General features: G+C 46.2%; 1 non-coding gene across 1 annotated transcript; it reads left to right on the top strand.

The window, feature by feature from the left end:
- Nucleotides 1-16,236: 16,236 nt before the first annotated feature.
- Nucleotides 16,237-16,309, top strand: Trnar-ccu. Its single transcript has one exon. It is a non-coding gene; the product is annotated as a tRNA-Arg (tRNA).
- Nucleotides 16,310-23,444: the final 7,135 nt, after the last annotated feature.

The following is a 23,444-nucleotide window of genomic DNA, read 5'->3' as shown; positions in this document are numbered from 1 at the left end:
TAAAAACATATGCACACATACACACACTACACACATATACATATACATATACACATATACATATACACATACACACGTTTGCTCACGATGACAATAAGAATAAACAAAAAGAGAAAAAATGTATTTTTTAAAAAAAATACCAAAAGGGATTTATAAAAGGAATAAAAATCTCTCCTTCCTCTAATGTCTTGTTCTAAGTGTGTGTTTGCATTTGTGTGTGTATGTGTATGTGTGTGCGAACTTGTGTGCATATATATATGTATATGGGTGCTGGGAACTGAAACCAAAGTTTCACCTTTTGTGTGTTTGTTTGTTTGAGACAGTTTTTCTGTGTAGCCCTGGCTGTCCTGGAACTCACTCTGTAGACCAGGCTGACCTCCAACTCAGAGATCCACCTGCCTCTGCCTCTCAAGTGCTGGGATTAAAGTCGGGTACCGCTGCTGCCACCACCACCCAGCAGCTGTATCTTTCTTAACTGTTTGTTCTAACGTGTCATGTGCTCCAGCACACGTGGTTGTCAGAAGACAACTTTCTAGAGTCATCTCTTTCCTTCTGTTATGTGGGTCCTGGGGACTGAACTCAGGCTGTTGGGGTTGACAACAAGTATCTTTATTTACCCCATGAGTTATCTGATTGGCCCCTTGGTTAGGGTTTTTGTTTAACTATATGTATATGGGTGTTTTGTCTGCATGTATGTCTGTGCACTGGTGCATGCCATGCCTGTAGTGGCCAGAAGAGGGCGCTGGATCCTCTACAGCTGGAATTACAAATTGCTGGGAGCGGCTATGTGGGTGCTTGGGTGGAACCCGAGTCCTCTGGAAGAGTGGTAGTGCTCTTAACTGCCAAGCCATCTCTCTGACCACCTTCGCTTGGTTTGGGTTTCTGAGGCAGGAGTTCACTCTGGAGCCCAGGCTGCCCTGGCACTCACTCACTAGACAGCCCAGGCTGACTTCAATCTCAAGGTGATTCACCTGCCTCAACTTCCCAAGTGCCGGGATCACAGGCAAGTGTCGCCAGGCCCAACTGCTAGCCGTTTTCCTGTGAGAATTCACCGTATGTGTCGGACTGGCCCCTTCCTATCAACTTGGCTTGGAAGCCAGACTGCCCTCCGTGTCCAACTTCATCCCTGAAAGCTGTCTCCTTCCCTTTCTTTGACCACTCTTCCCTCATATCTCCTCAGTTTCCCCGGATTCCCTCCTCTTCCAGTCTGCACACCCGAGATTGAACCTATTTCTTTCCTTTTCATCTTTGGGTCGTTTCTCACTTGACTGTGACAATCCTCTCTTCTCAGGTATCTTGGATGCTATTTACAGCCGACATCCTGGCCTCGTGACCCAGCTATTGTGGTTTCTGCTGTGCGCTTCCTGCTCTCAGGTGTGAATGTCTCCCCACCACAGCCCCTCTAGATCTTTACAGGGCCCCACGGAGTCTTTTGTGAATTTATATCAGATATTTAGATTTAAAAATAAAAAAAAAAAAAAAACCCTGTGCTGCAGGAAGTCTTTGTGTTGTCACTGTACTGTCCCCCTCCCCCTCCCACCCATGCCACCCTGCCATTTTGTAGAGAGGCAGCTCTTCTCTCAGAAGAGTCTGGAGCGGGATGCTGGGTCTTGCTTTGGGACTGATGTCAGTGTTCCCTTTATTTCACTTTCCCACCTGGGGTGAGATGAGACTGAGGTCAGAGACTCTGGGGACCTCTCGTCAGAGCACTGTCTCCTCTGACTGAACGTGGCCCAGCCCCTTCTCAAGCAAGATGTTTTGGGCCTACCCGCTGCCCAATGCGAGTGGCTGGGCTGCAGGAAGCAGTGTGTCAGGACACCCGGCCCGAACTCAGAGTCTGACCACTTCAGGTGTGTCCAATGGGAATCCATTTGCTTACATACCCAGAGCCAAATTCTCTACCCTGTGTCAGAGTTAAACTCGATTGACCACCCCAGCTGTCTCCTATCCTCCCCCATCTCCAATTCAAAAGGGAAAGAAGCCAGAAGTAGAAACTTGGGCTCCCAGCACAAGGAAGGCTGAGGCAGGAAGATGGCACATTCCAAACCAAGCTGGGCTATGTAGCAAAACCCTGGCTTTTTTAATTTTAATTTTGTGTATACGTGTTTTGCCTACCTGTAAGTCTGTGGATTGTGTGACTGGTGCCCACGAAGGGACCCTTTGGAACTAAGCTATGGACCTGCCTCTAGTTGGGCTGGGATTACAGACATGCCCTACCCCCTCTGGTTTATGTGGTGCTGAGGACTGAGCCTATGGCTATGTTCATGCCAGGAGAGCACTCAACCAACTGGGCTACATCCCTAGCCCTTGTCACCCATTCTTTAAAACAAAAAGATTTATTTTATATATATATATATATATATATATATATATATATATATATATATGAATACACTGTTGCTGTCCTCAGACACACGAGAAGAGTGCACTGGATCTCATTACAGACAGTTGTGAGCCACCATGTGGTTGCTGGGATTTGAACTCAGGACCTCTGGAAGAGCAGTCAGGACTCTGAGCCACTGAGCCATCTCACCAGTCCTTTGTACCCATCCTTAACCTCCTGCCTTTCGTGCTTGGGATCCTGATTTCTAATTACCACATGGCCATGTTCTAGTGACCAAAGGCCCTGGTGGCAGTGGCTTTTTCATGTATGTAGCTGGGATAGGAGGGCACTTCTCAGGCATGGCCTCGGAGGTCCTTGCTCAGTCTCTGATGCCTGTGGAAACAGATCCTTTCATTTCCCTTCGTATTTTATTACTTAATTTTAGGTGTGGAGGCAGAGCTTCCTGGAGCCCAGATTGGCTCTGAATTTTCTTATTTGTTTTGTTATGTTTTATGTGCGCTGGTGTTTTGCCTGCACACCCACGTACCACATGCATGCTGTACCCACAGAGACCAGGAGGGGGCATCAGACTCCCTAGAGCCAGAGTTAGAAGGCGTTACAGAGGATTGTGAGCTGTCATTTTGATCCTGAGAATCAAACTCTGGTCCTCTGGAAGAACAACCAGTGCTCTTAATTGCCGAGCCATCTCTCTGGCCCCCAAATTAATTGATTAATTAATTAATTAATTAGTTTAAGAATTATTTATTTTTATTTTATTTGCCTGTTTGTCAGTATAACACATGCATGCAATGTCAACAAAGGCCAGAGAGGGCATCAAGTCCCCAGGGACTGGAGTTACATACAGACTATTAGTCACCACGTGGGTGCTGGGAATCAAACCAGGTCCTCTGGAGGAGCAACTGCTGCTCCTAACCACTGAGCCATCTGTCCAGCCCCTGACCCGTGACCTTGAACTTTCTATGTAGCCAAGGTCCCCCTTGAGTTCCGAACCCCTCCTGCCTCCACCTCTAAACGCTGGGGTAGATGTGGGGCGTCACACAGAAAGAGCTCATCCTTTGAAGATCCCACTGGCCGTCACACGTGGGCCCTCACTTCCTGTGCCCTGTCTCTATTGAAGTACTCGCCTGTCTTTGGGTTACATGTTTCACTCCTGATGTGTTCTGACTGGTTTTTTGTTTGTTTTGAGATGAGCGTACACTTTGTAGCCTAGGCTAGTTCTTAAACTTGAGATCCTTCTACCCCAATCTCCCAAATCTAGTATTATAGTCCTGTACCACAGCCCATAGTTTAGAGCACAAGTAAGTGACAAGCATGTTAAGTCCTCCCCTCCTCTTTCCTAGAGAGAGCCCTTTGTCACCACGTGTGGCCTGTCACCACAAATGCCAGAGAGCAGAGACAGGTACTAACCCTGAGCTGTGAGCCAGCAATCTGGGAACTCAAAGGCCTTCCTCCTCCCTCTCATCTTTAGCTTGGACATTCTCTAAGGGATGGGAACAAAGGTAACCTGTCATTCCACAGCTCAGCCATTCTCCTCTGGCCAGGCAGGCAGCCTGGTCTGAGACTCCTGGTGCTGGTGACTCTCTGTCACTTTGTGCCCCTTTCTCTCATTGTCTCGTTGTCCTCAGAGTTCAAATCCTTCAGAGGTCACTGGCCCCTTACTCTCCTGAAATGCCATCCAGATTAAAACTCAGAAGAAACCATTAGTAGCGTGTGTGTGTGTGTGTGTGTGTGTGTGTGTGTGTGTGTGTGTGTGTGTGTGTTGATCCCTTGCTGTCATATAAAATACAAATGTGTCTGTTTGGTCTAGATTATAAAAGTTCCCTTGTCTGTCCCCTGTCACCTCACGTCACTGGCTTTTGGTAGTCCCCACCTGAAACGGTTTCCTGTGGTTTGCTTTGTGAGAACTGGACCGTGATTTCTGAGCTTAGCAGTTTCTCAAAAGGCATTTCCACATCGACGTGTTAGTATGTGTTGTGGTCTTAATTGCTGAGCTATCTCTCCAGCCCCATGTGTGTCTGTGCATATTTTGCTCACACAGTCTAAGGTCAGGGCTGCTGACACTGAGAACACGCACGCACGCACGCACACACGCACAGGAACACAAGCAGAGGAAATCCAGGAGGACACGAGAGAAGCAGAGGTGGTAATGCCTCTCAGAAAAGTCTGTGGAGAAGATCTGGGACTTTCATGGAGACCGGCGTGAACACTGATAGCATTGCCCGAGACTCTGCACAGTGCCCTGCCCCTCTGAGTTCAAGTGCTGAAATGGGCGGAGCTATCCAGGAATCCTTCTCCCTGGGCTTGCAAACCTCCAGGTCTCAATGGGGCCACAGCTACATTTTAGTGACTTGTGGGGTCTGGTTCCACCTACAGGGACCGGGGTTGGCCATGGCGTGGGGGAAGCATCAGACGCTGCTCAGCTGCAGCAGCAACAGCAGTGCTTTCTGAGAAGCCGATGGGAAGCAACTGTTGGCTCGGAGGCCCAGGTGGGCAGCCGGTCCCGGGGCACGGGCTCCGGGTTCAGATGCTGAGGAAACGCTAACTGGGTGCTCGAAGCACTGCGGGGCTTTGCAGCTTGGCTACTAATGATCACATGCCTTGCTTGCACCCACGAGTTGTTAAAGCCAAGGCCAAAGGGCCTGAGAGAGATGGGACCCCATCTTTAAACACTTACTAAGTGGAGTCGGAGAGAAACAGATGCTCTGTTAATGGAACCTCTCTGTATATTCCCCGATGTTAAAAATGAGGGATTTACCACACAGACTTGTTACATGCCCTTTTCCAAGCCAGACAATTCATCGGACGGAAGGCACGTTAAACTGTTTAAATATTAGACAACAAGATAAATGTCTCCTCCTGGGAGAACAGTCTTTCCCTGTGTTTTGGTTTCATAATTTTGGCTGGCTGCAGCTGCCGACTTCAGGCTCACGCCAGCATCCAGGCAGGGTTCAAGCTGGTGTCACGCTCATGGCTGCCCTGTGAGTCTCAGGCTTACTCTGAAAACACTCAGTAGAAGCCCCTTGGGGCTAGCCATAAGTATTTTCAAATTTTCACCTGAGGGCATCGCCACTCTGGCTGACACGGGAATTATTTACACCGTGACTCCCGATGTCTGGAAGCACAGGTGGTCTGTGACCTGAATTACCCACCATCAGCTGCAGACTGCTCCCAAGGGCTGCCAGCAGCAGCTAGCCTGCCTGTCATCTGGGCCCAGCCAGGACATCCCGTTCTGCTCAGCAGCAGAGTGGTTTCAGCTAAAACCAAACGTGAGTCTTCCCCTTTTCTTTATATTTTCTAGTGTCTTACAATGCTGAGTATGGAACCCAGGGCTTGACACTTCCTAGACAAGCACCCCCCTCCCCAATTGAGTAACAGCCTCAGCCCTTACTCCATGTTTGAAAGAGCAGGAAGGCAAAGCCACCCTGTTAGACACCAGCTCTAATCTGAGCATTCAGAATGGTGAAGAAAACTGTACCCTTGGACTGGGGGGCGGGGGGAAGGCTCAGTGGATAAAGATACAGACGAAGCCAATTGTGGACTGCAGAGGTGGCTCAGCAGTTCAGAACACAGGGGACCGTTCCCAACACCCACATAGGAGCTCACGGGCATCTATAACTCCAGTTCCAAGGAATCCAATGCCCTCTTCTGGCCTTTTTTGGTGCCAGACACACCCCTGGTGCACAGATGTACATGTAGGCGGAACACGGATGCACATAAAGCAGAGGGAACAGATAGAAAGCCAGATCCGTTGGAGCTCCTCTGTAATTCATTATCCTTCATTGAGGTTGGAGGCGGAGACACAGGAGAACCATCCAGAAGCTTGGGAATCCACATAGCCCAGAAGATACAGCTCAGTGACTGTGGTGGTTTGAAGAGGAATAGTCCCCGCAGGCTCGTATAATTGGGTGCTTAATCAACACTATTGGTGAAGGATTAGGACCGGTGGCCTTGTTGGAGGTAGTATGTCACTAGGAATGGGCTTTGAGGTTTCAAAAACCCAAGACTGGTGCTCTCCCCCTTCGCCCCTGCTTTGCTTTCTGATCAGGATGTAGCCCTCAGCTGCTTCTTTCTCCACTGCCACACCAGCCTTCCAGCAGCCATGTTCCCCACCATGATGATAAGGGACTAAGCTTCTGAGACTAAGCAAACCCCAATTTCATGCTTTCTTTTATAAGTCTTGCCCTGGTCATAGTGTCTCCTCGCAGCAGTAGGACAGAAATGACTAAGACAGAAATTGGTACCAAGGACTAGGGTGTTGCCGTGACAGGCTTAACCATGCTGCTTGTTGGGAGAATGTGGACTTCAGAAAAGCAATTGGAAAGTTTAAACAGGGCTTTATCGGACCATCTTACTCAAAGCATGGAAGACAGGGCTGAGGGTGACTTGAACTGTGAGGACCCAGCTCAAGATGGGGGCATATTAGTAGGTGGCCTAGAGACCTTTCTCAGATTTTTATTTTTTTTAAGATTATATTAAAGTCAGGTTTATTGGAAAGCTGCTCTCAAGGAAGTTCACTGGCCCGGAGGACTGAAGCCAAGGGAGTTGCCATGGGGAGTGAGGGAGAATGAAGAGAAAGGGCACGTGCAAAGAGAAGAGAAGGAGAAGAGGAGAGAGAGAGAGAGAGAGAGAGAGAGAGAGAGAGAGAGAGAGAGAGAGAGAGAGCCGTTTTTAGGATTTTGTTTGTTTGTTTGTTTGCTTGTTTGTTTTTGGCAAAGAATGTGGCTGCTTTTTGCCCTTGTCCTGAAAATCTGCCCAAGGGTTAATGGAAGCATTTTAGATTAACGGCACTGGGAGAAGAGAATCTATGACAGCCTAGCATTGACTGGGTCTTGTGGTCACTAGCGGTCACACTCATACAGATCTATAATGAAAAGGAGCAAGCTGGACGAAGAGAAATGCAAAACGTACAGTTTGAGGAGAAAAAGAAGCACCCGGAAAAGCTTTGTTTAAGCCAAGTCTTGTGTTCAAGGAGATCACAGAAGTAATAGTAAAGCCCCTGCCTCAGCGAAGTGGGAGAAGAGACCCAACACCTAAAAAGTTGTACTTTGACATCCAAACACATCATCAAATTAATTAAACTTTGCTAGGTGTCTTAGGGTTCCCATTATCGTCATGGCAGGAAGCATGACAGCATGCAGGCAGACATGATCCTTGAGAAGCTGAGGGTTCCACATCCCAATCTGAGGGCAGTCAGAAGACTGGCTTCCAGGCAGCTAGGAGGAGGGTCTCAAAGTCCACCCCATAGTGACACACTTCCTCCAACAAGGCTGCACCCACTCCAATAAGGCCATATCTCTTTATAGTGCCATTCCCTGGGCCAAGCATATTAAAACCACCACACCGTGCATGGTGGAGCACTCCGTTAGGTTTGTTTGTTTAGACAGGGTTACGCTCTGTACCCTACCCTCAGGATAGCTTGGCACTTGCTATGGAGCCCAGGATGGCCTCAAATTCATCGCACTCCCTCTGCCTCAACCTCCCAAGGGGTGGGGTTATAGTTCTATATCACCAGTCTGCTCTGTAAAGCACACCTTTAATCAGGAGGCAGAGGCAGGCAGGGTCTCTGTAAAAGTGTAGAATATATCCCTGTTTCCATGGTGTCTGTTTGTCTGTCTGTCTCTACAGGCATAGCTCACTCCTCTCTGCACTCTCTTTGTTCTTCCTCCTTACCTTTTCACAGGGCTTTCTTTGGGCTCAAATGCTGAGCCCAGAGCATGTTTCCTTCCCTGTCCTAACTATCCTTAGGCCTGGGCCTGGAAACTTCTAGCCTTTGTACAATCTAATATTCCAAGTTGATTGATTCAACCAGCTGTATCACCTCAGCTTCTGAGAGAAGCTCACCCCTCTCTTTCTCTCTCTTTCTCTCTCTCTCACACACACTCACACCACACACACCACACACACACACCACACACACACACCACCCACACACACCACACACACACACACCTCACACACCACACACACACCCACAACAACACCCACACACGCAAACACACACCCCCCACCACCCCCCCCCACACCACACAACACACCCCACCAACCACACACCCACACAAACACACACACACACCACACACACACCCACACCACACACACACATGCACACACACACCACACCACACACACACACACACCACACACCACACCACACACACCACACACACACACCACACACACACCCACCACACACACCCACCACACACACACACAAACACCACACACCACACACACACACCACACACACACACCACACACACCACACACCCCACCCCACCACACCACACACACCACACACCACACACACACACACACACACACACACACACACACACACACACACACACACACACACACACACACACTCCAGCTCTACTTCAGTCTCTGAGTCAGTCTGAAGATTTGTCCCAGGTTCCCAACCAAGCGGTTCCTTCCACAGCTTCCTTTGGGTAGAAGTGGAGGTGGCTGGCATGCAGTGGGGGAGGGTTTAGCCTAAGCGTTTTCTTCCCAACATGGTTTCTTTCAGTGTAACTTCTTCAAATGAGTCCACCAAGGAGCGTCTGCCACTTGTCTTCATCTCATCAAAACACTTCTGTATCCGCCTTGGCTGGGAGCCTGCAGATGGGGGAGTGGAAGAGCCCTTCTCTTCAGGGTGGGAAGAGAAAAAACTCCAGCCCGGCTCATAAGGCAGCACCAATGTCCTGAAAGTCGTGGGGCATTTTGAAGGCAAGATACACCCTGATAGTGACCAAGTCTACTGAGTGACGTCATAGGGGAGATTGGACCAAAAAGATCTCCTGAGTCCAGCAGCAAGGATCTGGGGACATTTTCCTTGACTCCTTATTGGATTTGTCGTAGTCTTGGACATCTGCTGTTTCTGCCTCCCAGCAGGCTTTTGCCTTCTGTCAAAACGGTTCTCTGGCCTTGGTGGGATTGGCTTCACTCCAGCTTCTGGGTGGTCCTTGTCGATCATATTAACATGAGACAGAAATATTTCCCAACCACGTGCAACTCCCCATACCTTCTTCTTCTCGACCTTTTAATGTGTCCCAATGTCCCTGCCAAGTTGTTGGCTATGACCCCTGTGTTCATGAGTATTCTTACCTCAAGCCACATGAAGTGCATGGCCCTGGGGACCATATAAAGCTCAGATAATGGCATGTTCTTCTCCTGCTGTTCCAGGGCCAGCCCCAGCAGATGACAGGAGCAGTCTCCACATAGGCTCCTGACTCACCTCCCAACCTAAAGTGTGTCGGCGCCAGCACCGACCTGGTACCGAGAATCGGGCGAAAGCCTACGGGATGAAAGAAACACGCACACACACGTTATTCGTGTCAAGCCAGGAGAGGGAGAGAGAGAGAGAGAGAGAGAGAGAGAGAGGAGATGGAGAGCGGAAGGAAGAGTGAGAGTGAGGAGGAATAGTGAGAGAGACTCCTGTAGCTTTATTCACCACTTATATACCCAAGTCTCCAGGTAGAAAATAACTGGGAAGCACAGTGGGAGACCCTGGCTCGTGACTACCTGGCTCGTGACTTCGGTAACAAAAGACCGACTAGGAGATCTGAATAAATTAGGGAGAAATCTGAGAAGGCCAGCCTAAATCTCAAGGATAAAGGCTGAGGAAGTAAAAGGCAGAAGTAAATTGACCAATACCCAGGTGTGGTCCAGGTGTGTCAGTTCCACATGCATCAGCCGGGCTCAGCAGAGGTCATGCAGTGGAGACACCGGGTGTTTACTACTTGGTCTTTTCTTCCTGTGCCGTAAATACATGGGAGAGGCCTCTGTCCAACAATCCCATGACTTTGTGGCCATACAGTTACAAAGTGGCCAGGCCCAAATCCAATATGGCACTACATCTCCCCCGTTATTCTTTTATTAAAAAACAATTAGGTGGAAGTAGTGGTCTGAGAGAGATCAGACATGCCTCACAGAGTGCCCAGCTAAGCCATGGCGAGCCACTCTTGCAGTTGGGACCGCACCCCAATGGCTAGGAATGAACTTATGCTGTAACACACCGTTCTGGGCTAACCGTGTGTTTATTGGGGAGAAACTGGGCAGAGGAGCATTTGACCGGCCCGATGCGTTTAAGCGAGGTGTAGCTACCTCTGTCTTGGGATCGACCTCTCAGACCCCAGCCCCTCTCTGTCATAGGACCACCTTGTCGCCCTCAAGGCTCCATGTCTAGATTAGTCAAGGGTCAGAGGAAGTTGCCCGTCACTGAGAATAGCTACATCAGATCATCTTCTCATTCCTCTTACTTGAGCCCAGGGGGCGAAAGAGCAAAACCAGATGGCATTAATTTAAGAGATTGTGGAGTTGAGCCTCTCCCAATAAGTAGTGGGCACCTCATCTGGTTCTCCTCAGCTGCTACTACTAAGGGCCGTAGTCAAGCCGCTCCTAATATAAAATTTAGAATTCCCAATTGTTAGCAACTACTCCAGGAAGTTCACCCACTGTGCTTGCCTAACAATAGATTGGGGGAGGGTAACTACAGACACTGCAGACACAATGGCTGCAGCAGTAATGGCTGCTACAATAGCAGCGAAAATGCCAAGGTCTTTCCCAGGACAGTTCAGGATCAGTCATTCTTCTCTGGAACAACCAGCAGGCAATGGAACCATTTCTGAGATCTGCATAACCAGGACAGAGTTCTCCAGTCCACAGCAGCTTCCAGCAAGCAGCAGTGCACAGAGGGTCGGAGCGCAGGCCGAGATGGGACAGGACACAATGACTGCAGCAACGCCAGAATTTCTGTGATGACAAAAGATGAGGGGGAATCCTCCGTCTTCCTCTAAGGGCACAGGAATGACTCCAGGAACCCGAACCAGGAGAGCTGAATCTTCATGCTCCCAGGATCAGCATGTCTCACCAGATACCCAGGCAGCTGGCACACTCCTGTAGCATCCTGTAGAAAAAACACAAACATTCCCTCTTCCCCCATATAAAATACCTGGACAGGATCATGCCAAATGCAGAAGTATGCCCTAGTTGTGGGGTGCCATAAACACTCCACGAGTTCCTTGGCATCAAATTTTAAAATTGAAATAAAAGGAGCATTATTTAGCGTACAGGGATAACTCCCCCTTTTATTAAAATTTGTTAAAATATTATTTATTAAGATAAGTCCTCAAGGATTAAATTGAGGACACTGAGCACTTGTATTTATAATTTGACTTGTATACCAAATTATTGTTTCCAGCATTATTGTTTTGGATATATAAAGAATGAGACTTTTTGACTAATTGTTTCTATGTAAGGCCTATAATCTGCCTGGTATCATTGTCCTCCCTTGCTAAGGGGTCCAGGCAATCCAGTTTGAGTTCTTAAATGGCCTATAAAGGAACAGTACTTAGTGCTCTTAGCCACTAAGCCATCTCTCCAGCCCCTCACCAGCTTTATTTACCTAAACATATGCATTAATTAGAAATGTCAAATCCTGTAAACAATGTCTAGAAATCCCTGAGTTGGCAGGGTGAGGCTGGTAGTTGAAAGTAAGCAAATGGAGCTTCCTCTTTTCGTGAGGGTGTGTTATCAACTCCATTACCATTTTCAAAGAGCTGGGTCTATGGTATTGTTTAGTTCTCTGAACCAGAGCACTGAAAGGACAGTGAGTTGTCAGACAATTCACACTGAAATCACTCACTGATTTCAAGTAGAAAACCTGCCTCTAATAAAGCATTAAGTAATTGTAAAATTTGAGGGCTAGTAGTATCTAAAAAAGAAAAACTTTTTAATCAATTGTAAAACCGCAAGCCACACCTTTGGCTATCAGTATATGAATTGAAAGCTTGATTTTTAACATTTAAAAACAGTGGCTACAACGTAATTTAATAGTCTATATTGAAGCAGGGGAAACTCAAGAGAATAAACAAGTGATCCAATCATACATGTAGCCTTTTCATTAGATGAACCATCTATAAATACAGTAAGCGCATTTTCTATAGGTTGCATGCACAAATTTACAGTAAATACAAAAGCATGCAAGGAGTAAAATTATCAATATTGCCTGAAATTTGTATATGTAATAGGCCAAATATCAATATTTTGTAATAACCAATTAACTCTTGTTTGGAATAAGATATGTTTCACCAGGTTTCTTTTTAAAATACTTCCATGACTCTAGCCTACAATTCTGTATTAACACAGCTGAAGTTTTATCTCCAATGTGCATAACAAAGACCTAAGTCCTCTGGTAAGGTGAGGTACTTAGCCAATTAACATATCCTTAGAAGCTTAAAATTAGTTTTAAATATTAAAAATGAATATTGAATCTTTTTGGAGCAATAGCTACTCCCAAATATTAAAGCTCATTTTGAGAGCAAAGGTTTTAGTAAAAATTTCCATATACACTGAAAGATTCAAAGTTCTAACTTCTTACATTGAAGAAGCAACAAAATTACATAAGGCTATTAGCCATTTTTTGTAAAATTTTTAATGATACCACTTCATGGGCTCTCTAAAATTATAAGCTCACAAAATAAAAACTCACAATCGCCAGGATGTAAACAAACTGCATAAAAACAATCCTCTAAATCTATCTTGAAATGGCAGTTGGAGTAAGCAAACTGGCTGTAATGCTCTCACAAGTTCTAAAACCTCATCAATCCTTTGTTAATCTTGTAACAATCTCTGCCTGTTTGATTTTTTCTCAATTATAAATAAGTTTGAGTTAGTCAATGTAACACTGGCAATCCTCAATCACAATCCTTAAATTCTCCTTGTAACAACAGGGCACAACCACAAGGTCACCTGATTCCTAAGTAAGTGACTAGGCGGCTGTCCTTGGGGCAGTGGAATTAGCATCAAAATACACATAACTTCAGGGCAAACTACGACTTTGGAAAGCAAAACTCAACCTCCAACAAACTAGTCTCCAAAACACCGAGTCTATCCTTCATGCTACTAAGTTTGACTGTCAATTCCTACATATGAACGCACGATGGTGCAGTCTCCAATACCTCAAGAAAGAGACATTGCCCTAAATTCTTTTAGAAGCCTGGTTTCTAGAGTAAGAATTCCCATAAAAATATAGACCTATTTCCCTAGGTTGGCGCATGTTGTCTAGAATGACTCCATCCAAATTACCAGCTTTATGTCAACTTTCTGTTACCAATATTATACCTTTTAACCATATCCAATAACTTAAAGCCAATAGTCCATAACCAAGGCATGTAGAGCATATTTATACATTTAAAACCAATCAGAAACAAAATTGAAGTGGCTACACCTATCTTTAATATTTAGACCAAGCACCATTTTACTTTTCTAGCTATGATTTTAAGAGAAGCACCTTGTAAGTCAGGGATTTTTCTAAGAGAAACAGCCATCAGCTCCTGTACCAAGGAAGCTGAGGGGCTGCAGGAGCCTTTAGGATCGGCTCGTGTAAACATTTAGCCAGCCCCTGGGGCTTGCCCAGCAGACTTAGGCTTCTGGCTACAGATAAGGCTCCAAAAGCCAATTGAAACCTTTTATTTATTTGTACCTTTTTGAAAGGAGTTAAAACTACATCAATCGTGAATCAACCAGCATTTAAAATTTTAACCTTTTCTTTTAAACATGAAACACAAAACATTTAAACAACGAGAAACAAAAACCAGACATAAACTGACAGACATGGACAGCTTGGTGCACCAAGGACAGACAATAGACATAGAGGAAAAACTAGATGGTGTCCCACGAAAGGACCCACATATCCTACCTATGGAACCCAGAACCAGAAATAAACATTTCTCCAACAGGAGCCAGAGAGGCAGGACGTCTCCTGCTTTCCCTCTGTTCTAGGAGAGCTCTGAAAAGGTTTTCTCTTTCTCCAAAGCATCTGCGGGAGAGTCCGGGGAGGACTGTTTTTCCCAAACCCGTTCTTTCTCATGTCTAGGGTGTAAACTATCTCTAGCCAGGGTCCAAAAGACTAAAATATAACTCTAACAGAACACATACGCAAAAAACACTTTACCGTTACCTTGTCCCTTTTTTTATGACAAGTTTACTCAGGCCAAATCATCAGGCCTTTTTCTGCTCCATCTTCGCCCAATCGTCCCTTCTCCCTCCGGCCGGGCTCAGGGGCGTCCGTGGGTGGTACCCCCTTTCTTCTCAGATCTCGGTGGGACCTCCATTTGTGGCGCCAGCACCGACCTGGTACCGAGAATCAGGCGAAAACCTACGGGATGAAAGAAACACGCTTTTACACGTTACCGTGTCAAGCCAGGGGAGAGGGAGAGGGAGAGGGAGAGGAGAGAGAGAGAGAGAGAGAGAGGAGATGGAGGCGGAAGGAAGAGTGAGAGTGAGGAGGAATAGTGAGAGACTCCTGTAGCTTTATTCACCCTTATATACCCAAGTCTCAGGTAGAAAATAACTGGGAAGCACAGTGGGAGACCCTGGCTCGTGACTACCTGGCTCGTGACTTCGGTAACAAAAGACCGACTAGGAGATCTGAATAAATTAGGGAGAAATGAGAAGGCCAGCCTAAATCTCAAGGATAAAGGCTGAGGAAGTAAAGGCAAGTAAATTGACCACCACCCAGGTGTGGTCCAGGTGTGTCAGTTCCACATGCATCAGCCGGGCTCAGCAGAGGTCATGCAGTGGAGACACCGGGTGTTTACTACTTGGTCTTTTCTTCCTGTGCCGTAAATACATGGGAGAGGCCTCTGTCCAACAATCCCATGACTTTGTGGCCATACAGTTACAAAGTGGCCAGGCCCAAATCCAATATGGCACTACAAAAGTGGATGTGACAAACAGGAGGAGCAGAACTCAGCACCAGTGGGTGACAGAGGGCACAGGACTCATGCTCACACAGTTGAGCCAATCCTGGTGTGGTGGTTTGAATGAAAATGGTCTCACTCCTTAGGGAGTGGCACTATCAGGAAGAGTGGCTTTGTTGGAGGAAGTGTGTCACAGGGGTGGGGGTGGGGGGTGGGGGTGGGGGTGGGGGGTGGGCTTTGAGGTCTCAGGTGCTCAAGCCAGGCCTAGTGTCTCACTCTCTTGCTGCTGTCTGCTGATCCACATGTAGAACTCTCAGCAACCTCTCTAGCACCATGTCTGCCTGCAAGCCACCATACTTCCCACCTTGATGACAATGGGCTAAACCTTTGAACTGTATGCCAGCCCCAATGAAATGTTTTCCTTTCTGAGAACTGTTGTGGTCATGGTGTCTTTTCACAGCAATAGAAACCTTAAGATACCCTGTAAATGTCACCTTTATTTCCTCAGATGATGGAAAGAAACAAGAGCTGTACCCAAGCTGTGCAAGCATACAGCTTGGGCTGAGCCCAGAGCATTTCCTTCCCTGTTCTAACTATATATAGGCCTAGGCTTGAAGACTTCTAGCCTCGTACTGTACAATCTAATCTTTCCAAGCTGGTTGATTCAATCCAGCTTCTCTCGGCTTCTGACTGCATTGCTCTGCTTGGCTTCATACTAATTTTGGCATTATGTTCTAATCTTCTTGTACCTTCTCATTCTCTGGCTTGCTCTGCCTTCATCTGGGTCTAGCCTGTTCTCTTTGCAACCTGTCTCTGTAAAATTGTCCTGGTGAAACATCTATGCACACACCACACCACCTGTGTCTAGCTTGTCCTCTCTCCCTGTGCTATTCTTAAATAGTTCTCTCTTTCCTGTGCTGTTTTTGTGAGTTGGGCATATCCTATATCTGACTCTTTCTGTCAGATCGTCCTCTGATTGGTCAGTTTGTCTGCCCCTCAATTAGGCATCATTTTCAAACATGGCTGTTTCCTTCTACAAACAAACTAACGTTACCTTCATTGTTAAGGATTCAAGGTGAGTACTAAGGGGTTGTCTGTATTCCAGCCAGATCATATAGACCTAGAAGGTCTTTGGGTGTGATCCCTTACCAGAACAGTCATGTTGCTGGATTAAAAATCCTCTACAAGTGGGCCCCAGTGGCCTAATGGATAATGCACTGGCCTCCTAAACCAGGGATTGTGGGTTCGAGTCCCACCTGGGGTAGAAGGATCTATTTGGGGGCTGGAGAGATGGCTCAGCAGTTAATAGCATTGACTGCTCTTCCAGAGGCCCTGAGTTCAATTCCCAGCAACCACATGTGGCTCACAACCATCTGTAATGGGATCCGATGCCCTCTTCTGGTGTGGCTGAAGGCAGCAACAGTGTACTCATATACATAAAAATAAATCTTTATAAAAAATTTCCTCTACAATATCTGAACACACCCCTGTCATAGCATCTTGAGTTGTTGTTAGGCCTGGCTGATTTTTATGGTCTGGTACATCTGATATGTTTATCTCTTGAGATAATCATATCTTGTGACATCTCTGATGGTCACCCAATGTCCTGCAGTCTGATGCTGTGAGAATTGATTTTATATGTTAATCTGACTCAGCTAAGGAATGCCTAGAAACTGCTGATCATTTTGTGGTGTGTCCATAAGGAAGCTTCTAGAAGAGAAGAACATTTGAATACTGAATGCAGAAGACCCACCTCTACCAACATAGTGATCATTGTCTGGTACACGAAGGGCCAAACAGAAAAAAAGGAAGCAAAGGGAACTTCTCCTTTTTTGGACTGGGACGTCCATTTCCTGTGGACATTAAAACCTTTGTTCTAGGCTGGCAAGATGAGTCATTTATAGTCAAGCCTGGTGACCCGAGTCCAACCCCCAGGGCCAAATGCTGGCAGGAGACGAGTGACTCTTGCAAGTTGTCCTCTAACCTTTATATGTGTATGGCCCTTCACCCCACAAATAAATAATGTAATAATTTTTAAAAAATCTGATTCTTGATGTTTCCTGTGTTAGAACGTCTACTGGCAGCCCCTCTGAGTCCCAGCTCCATAGCAGCTTTAGAGTGAAGACCTCTGCCCCCTGGTTTTCAGATCATCGAATACACAGAATCATGTCACCAAGTCCCCTGGTTCTTCAGTTTGTCATGGGGCTGGCACACCAAGGGATTTCTCAGATTCAGGAACTGTGAGAACCAATTCCTAGCCTAAATCTCTTTTCATGTTTCTCTGCAAATGGTGTTGGTTCTGTTTTTTGCGAGAACTCAGGCCAGTACAGATGCATGCTGGGAGCTGAGGTTAAGCTGATGGTCATACCACAGTGGATGGGAAGGCTTTGCTACAGAGCCTAGGCAGCCATCATGTGCTCCTCCCTGCTGGCATTTTCTGGACACCTCACACAGAATCTCTTCCTATCACAACTGTGTTGGCTACTGTCTTGTTGCTGTGCCGACACACATAACATAGGTCAAGGGTCTATCACGGCAGGGAAGTTATGGTGGTAGGAACCTGAGGAAGCTGGTCACATTGAATCCACAGTCAGGAAGTGAGAAGCAGGATTTCTCCTTTCTATGCAGTCTGGTATCCCAGACAATGGGCACAGCACCAACCACATTAAGGACAAGACTTCTTACCTCAGACAACCAAGTCAAAGACTTCTCCAGAGAATCATTTCTAGAGTACTCTAAATCCCATCAAGTTAAAAATCAAGATTAATGGGTTGGGGATTTAGCTCAGCGGTAGAGCGCTTGCCTAGCATGCACAAGGCCCTGGGTTCGGTCCCCAGCTCCGAAAAAAAAAAAAAAATCAAGATTAATAATTATAGAACTATAAAGCGCTGACACTGGATGCTTAAAGCCCTAAAGGCAGAAGGCATAGTTTGCCACAGAACATTTTCCTCGTTTGCTCCTGCTCATAAGTCAATCAGAAGGAGGTGCCAAGCTTGTCCAGAAACAGAAGTTTCTATCAGGCCTTGGGCTTCCATTATAATAATGGGGGATAGAGAATAAAGTAGTTTTCCCTTTTTCTTGGAGGAGCATCCCTGCCTGGTCCCTCCAGACTTCCCTATCATCGTGGTTTTCCCGCCATCTTTACAAGGTTTCTCTCCAGCTTGTTGGAGTTTTACCTAGCGTCTTCTTGCATTTGTCACTTTGCTCTCCTCTGACCTGAGCATCGTGACACCATCAATATAGTGATGCATCAATGCCACTGTGCAGAGACCATGATCCCTTTGTACCTCCTTCTAATAGAGGACAGGATAGCGTCACCAGAGGCTGGACTGTAGAGGTGTGCTGTTGATACTCACCCTACTTGATACAGAGGGGAGTGGGCCTAGTCTTAGTTAGGGCTTCTATTGCTGTGATCAGACACCATGACCAAAGCGTCCTGGGGGGGAAAGAGTTTATTCTAGCTTAAAACTGTCAGGCCATAGTTCATCCTCAAAGGAAGTCAGGGCAGGAACTGAAGCAGAGACCATAGAGGAATGCTGCTTACTGGCTTGCTCATGGTTGGCTCAGCCTGCGTTCTTCTTGTTTTTTGTTTTTCCAGGCTGGCCTCAAATTCACAGAGATTCACTGGCCTCTGCCTCCCAAGTGCTGAGATCAAAGGCATCTGCCACCATCACCTTACTAAGCCTGCATTCTTACAGCACCCAGGACCACCAGCCCAGGGCTGGCAATGCCCACAGTGAGATGGGCTCTCCACACAAATTCCAAAATTAAAAAAAAAAAAAAGCACCGTGGGCCCACAGGTCAATCTGGTGGGAACACTTGCTCACTTTGGTTTCCCCTTCCGGAATGACTCATACTGTGTCAAGTTAGCATAAAACTAGCCAGCATGGTCCTCTTTCTCGATGGGGATGGGGAAGAGCGTACTGTCGGCTGAATGGATCATTAATACTGTCTGAGCCAGTATTAATCTGCTCTAACAAAGATAATTCCCAGTACAGCAGCAGGGATTGACGCCAGAGCAGCATCAGTTTGTGGGAGCCGACCGTCATCCTCTTGGGTTGAGATGAAAAATGGCCATGCTGGAGACTGTCCTCTCAGGGTGCCACTAACCTCTGCGATCCCCATGGCCTGCAGTATGGGTTTTGACCAGCTGGGGTGGGAGGCAGTTCCAACTGCTTTCTCTGATGGCTGTTACTCTAAAGGCTAAAGGACCAATGGGAGGTTCAAACTGACTCTAGCTGTGTCAGTTCTGCTGAATTATGAGACTGTCAGGTTGGAGCTATGGACCTAGCAGACCCTGTGTCAAGCTGTCATGAACTAAGATTTAAGGCGTGACCCTACGAGCTGCCCGTGGTGCTGCACACCTTTAATCCCAGCACTTGGGAGGCAGAGGTAAGCTTATCTCTGTGAGTTTGAAGCCAGCCTGGTCTACAAAGAAAGTTCCAGGTCAGTCAGGCAACACAGAGAAAGCCTGCCTCGAAAAACAAAGCCAACCAACCCAACTACTACTGTGAACCCCAAAGTTCTCTGAAGACTGAATGCTGTGGTGTTTTGAAAAAGAGTGGGCTCTACAAGCCCATTTATTCGACTGCTTAGTCATCAGGGAATGGCACTGTTTGAGAAGGATTAGGAGATGTGGCCTTGTTGGAGGCAGGGTGTCAATCCCTGTGGGCTTTGAGGTTTCGAAAACTCACATGAGGCCCAGTGCCTGCAGACCAGGATGTACTTCTGAGCTACTGTTTCAGGGCCATGAGCGCCACCATGCTCCTTCCATGCTGATAACTGACTAACCCTCTGAAACTGTAAGCAAACCAACAATTCAATGCTTTCTTTTGTAAGAGTTGCCGTTGTCACGGTGTCTTTTCACAGCAATAGGACAATCGCTAAGACAAGTGCTCTTCTCTTTCCTTGGTGTATGACTTCCAAGTAAGCATCAAAGACTCTGGAAGAGCCAAAGGAACCTTAACCTGTCCATTTGACAAGTGATGCTGGTATCAAACCATGGTCCTAGAGTGTGTGTGTGTGTGTGTGTGTGTGTGTGTGTGTGTGTGTGTGTGTGCTTGTGTGTGTTATAGGCAACGTCTTACTATAAAGCTAAGGCTGACTTTAAATTCACAATCCTTCTGGGTGTTGGAATTTCACATGTGTCATCACACAGCTTATCTGACCCTGACTAGTCTTTAGAAAGCCATATTTCAATAACAAATTAAGCCTGGACATTCGTGAACATAAAATGATGTTTAGGGGACTCAGCTATGAGCCACTCACAGCTAAGTCAAGCCAAGCTGTAGCTTACACCTCATAGATAGAAGCTCTCAGCTCAAAGCTTGCAGCTTTGAAAATGGGTGCCCTGGTACATACCAGTAACCACGGTCAAGAGACCATGGTCCAGCAGAAGGTAGAGGAGGGGAAAAGCACCAGGTTCTTGGTGATCTCCTTGGAAACTGCTGGATTATACCTTTCTTGGAACAACATCTCAGCCACATCGTTCAGCTAAGCACATAGGAAAGTTCTTGTTCAAGTTGTGTGTTGGGATTTCTGTCACTTCCTACATAAGGATTATTCACAAATCCAAGTAGTGACATTAACAGTTTTGTTACTCTTTAAAATCAGAAGTTCATTCTGTAAAAAATCGGAAAAAATTAATGGGAGAAGAAAAAAACTTTTTGTATAAATTAATGATTCCTTTCTTGACCTATACCACTATGTAAATATGGAGCAGGAATTGCTTATGAAAATATTTACAAGCTCATACTGCCGTATAATTGGTGTTTGAGCACCTCATTAATATTTAATTTTTCATCAACCAAATTAATATTTAATATTTCTTGAACTAATTTATTGGCATATTTTCAACGTCGTCCTGAGGCACATGACATAAATCATATTAATAATATATAGAGTAGGAGCTTTTCATATTTCTTTTCTGAGCTAACATTTAAAAATAATTTTCTATGACAGGAAATTCTAAACGTATAAAACTCTTGTGATTGGCTTCAGCAACCAAAAGGAAATAAATACAATGTGGGTTTAATTATAGCTATGTCTTGGTTTTTGACATAATGCTTTTTGTTATTAACTCTTGTGAAGTATAACATCCCATAAAATACTTCAGCCGTCCATGACAAAACAAGGCGAGAGCTTGAAGCTACAAAAAAAATATAGGAGACAGCTTATCAGATGAGACTGGATGCTCCCCTGCGGGAACTAGGGGAGGCTGTGTTTGTTGGAGTGGCAAAGACCTCAGTTTTTCAGGTGACCGATATTTCTCTTGTCACAGTGTCCTGCTCCGTCTATCACCTGAGAACACAAACGGCTCTTTAAACAAGTCACACTTACCAATAAATAATTCAAAACTTCCAGGTATTTTTTTCTTTTGTTTCTATTATGTTATTTATTTTTATGTTTTTTTAATTGTTATTTTATCCCAGATAGGATCTAACTATATAGCCCAGGCTAGCTTTAAACTCTTGATACTCCAGTTCCAAATTAAAGGTATGCACCGATATACCTGGCCATTATTTATTTTTTTTCTTAAAGTGATTCCACTAGACTTTCTTTTTATTCTTATTTTTAAATTAATTAATTATTTTATTTATTCATGTCCAAATGTTGCTTCGTCTCTTGGTTCCCCACTCCCAGAGTTCTTCCTCCCACCCTCTTCCCCTCTGCCTCTGAGAGGGTGCCCCCATTCTCTGGGCATCCCCCTTCCTTGAGGCATCAAATCTCTGGAAGATTGAAGATTAGGTACATCCTCTCTCACTGAAGCCAGAGAAGGCAGTCCTCTGCTACATATGTGCGGTGTTGGGGGTAGGGTGGTGGGGGTGGGAGGTTGGGGTGGGGAAATGGGGGGTGGGGCGAGGCTGGCGATTCATTTTAGAAAAAAGGCTTCAAATGTGTAAAAGACAAAATAGGATTAGTCATCAGGAGCCTAGCTTTCCTTGTCCCTTGTAAATTAGAATGAAGAGGCAGAATTTTGACCACAACCAAACAGAACTTTATAGTTCTACCAAAACACTATGGCAAAAACACTTAGGGTGGATGTTAAAATTAAAGGGGGGGGGTGGTTTGGGGATTTAGCTCAGTGGTAGAGCGCTTGCCTATGAAGCGCAAGGCCCTGGGTTCGGTCCCCAGCTCCGGAAAAAAAAAAAAAGAATTCTTTGGTCCCCAGCTCCGGAAAAAAAGAACCAAAAAAAAATTAAAGGGGGGGGTGGTTTGGGGATTTAGCTCAGTGGTAGAGCGCTTGCCTAGCAAGCGCAAGGCCTTGGGTTCGGTCCCCAGCTCCGAAAAAAAAAAGAAAAAAGAAAAAAAAAATTAAAGGCGGGGTGGAGGATAAAAAAAAATTAAAAGCAAAATAACCCCGCTCCACTCTGATATTCCTCGCGAACTCTGGGGATGCATTTGATTACAAGTGACAAAATGCAGCATACCAGGCCGTGGGCGTTGGACAACGCTGAAACAACGTCTATGTACTTACAAAGTAAGGAAGGATTCTTCTTTCGCTGCAATCATAGCCAGCCTGCAGGGACTCTGAGGCTGGGATAACCTCAGCAATCCCCTTTCCCTTGGAGCAAAGTCTTCCACTCCTAGCATTCCTGGGGGTGCTGTCAGTTGCTGCCCCCCACCCCCACCCCCGACAACCCTCCTTTCAGAGTTGACATGTGACCCAGGCTGAGCTAGATCCTAACATCTGATTCTTGGTCTCTTCTTCTCTCTCTCTCTCTCTCTCTCTCTCTCTCTCTCTCTCTCTCTTAATCTCTTGAATTTTGAATTGGAAATCGCAGCTGCTCCTGAAGCCAGAAAGAGCAGAACCCACAAAGTCCCCTGATGCTTAGCCTGCTCTGGGTCGAGAACAGCTTGGCACCACAGGGCCATCTCAGGGGCCGCTCTAGCTCCCTCTGAGGCTCTCTAAAGGCACCCTCACCATCTGTCGGATGATTCACGCCCTGCTGGATACAAAGTCGGGGCTCAATTTGGGTCTTCGGTTTTGAGTTCGTTCTGAAATCAAAGGTGTCGTGAGCTTTGTCTGACAGGCTCGGTGGCCTCAACATCTCAGCCTCATTTGGGGAATGAAGATGACGCATGTATCTTTCCACCTCCTGAAGTGCTTTACATATCCCTGAATACGTGAAGCAACTTCAGATGTCCCTGGGATGAGTCCCCCTCCCACCGGGGCTATGCATCTCTGGACCAGACCGGGCACCCCTGGATGACTCTCGCTCACACCATCCTCCTCCCCCTCCCACGCACTTCCTTCCATGCCCTATTTTCTTGATTCGGATGCGAGATCTGAATTCATTATGTGCCTCAGTTCACGGCACTGTAACTTCCATAGTCTATCTAGACCTTTCTCAGATCTGCAATTATTCTTTTTTTTTTTTTTTTTTTTATTTTCGGGG

This window comes from Rattus rattus, chromosome 9 (genome assembly GCF_011064425.1).
Source record: "Rattus rattus isolate New Zealand chromosome 9, Rrattus_CSIRO_v1, whole genome shotgun sequence".
In the NCBI taxonomy this organism is placed as follows: Eukaryota; Metazoa; Chordata; class Mammalia; order Rodentia; family Muridae; genus Rattus; species Rattus rattus.
The sequence above is the reverse complement of the archived record's forward strand: the minus strand, read 5'-3'. Positions and strand labels throughout refer to the sequence as shown.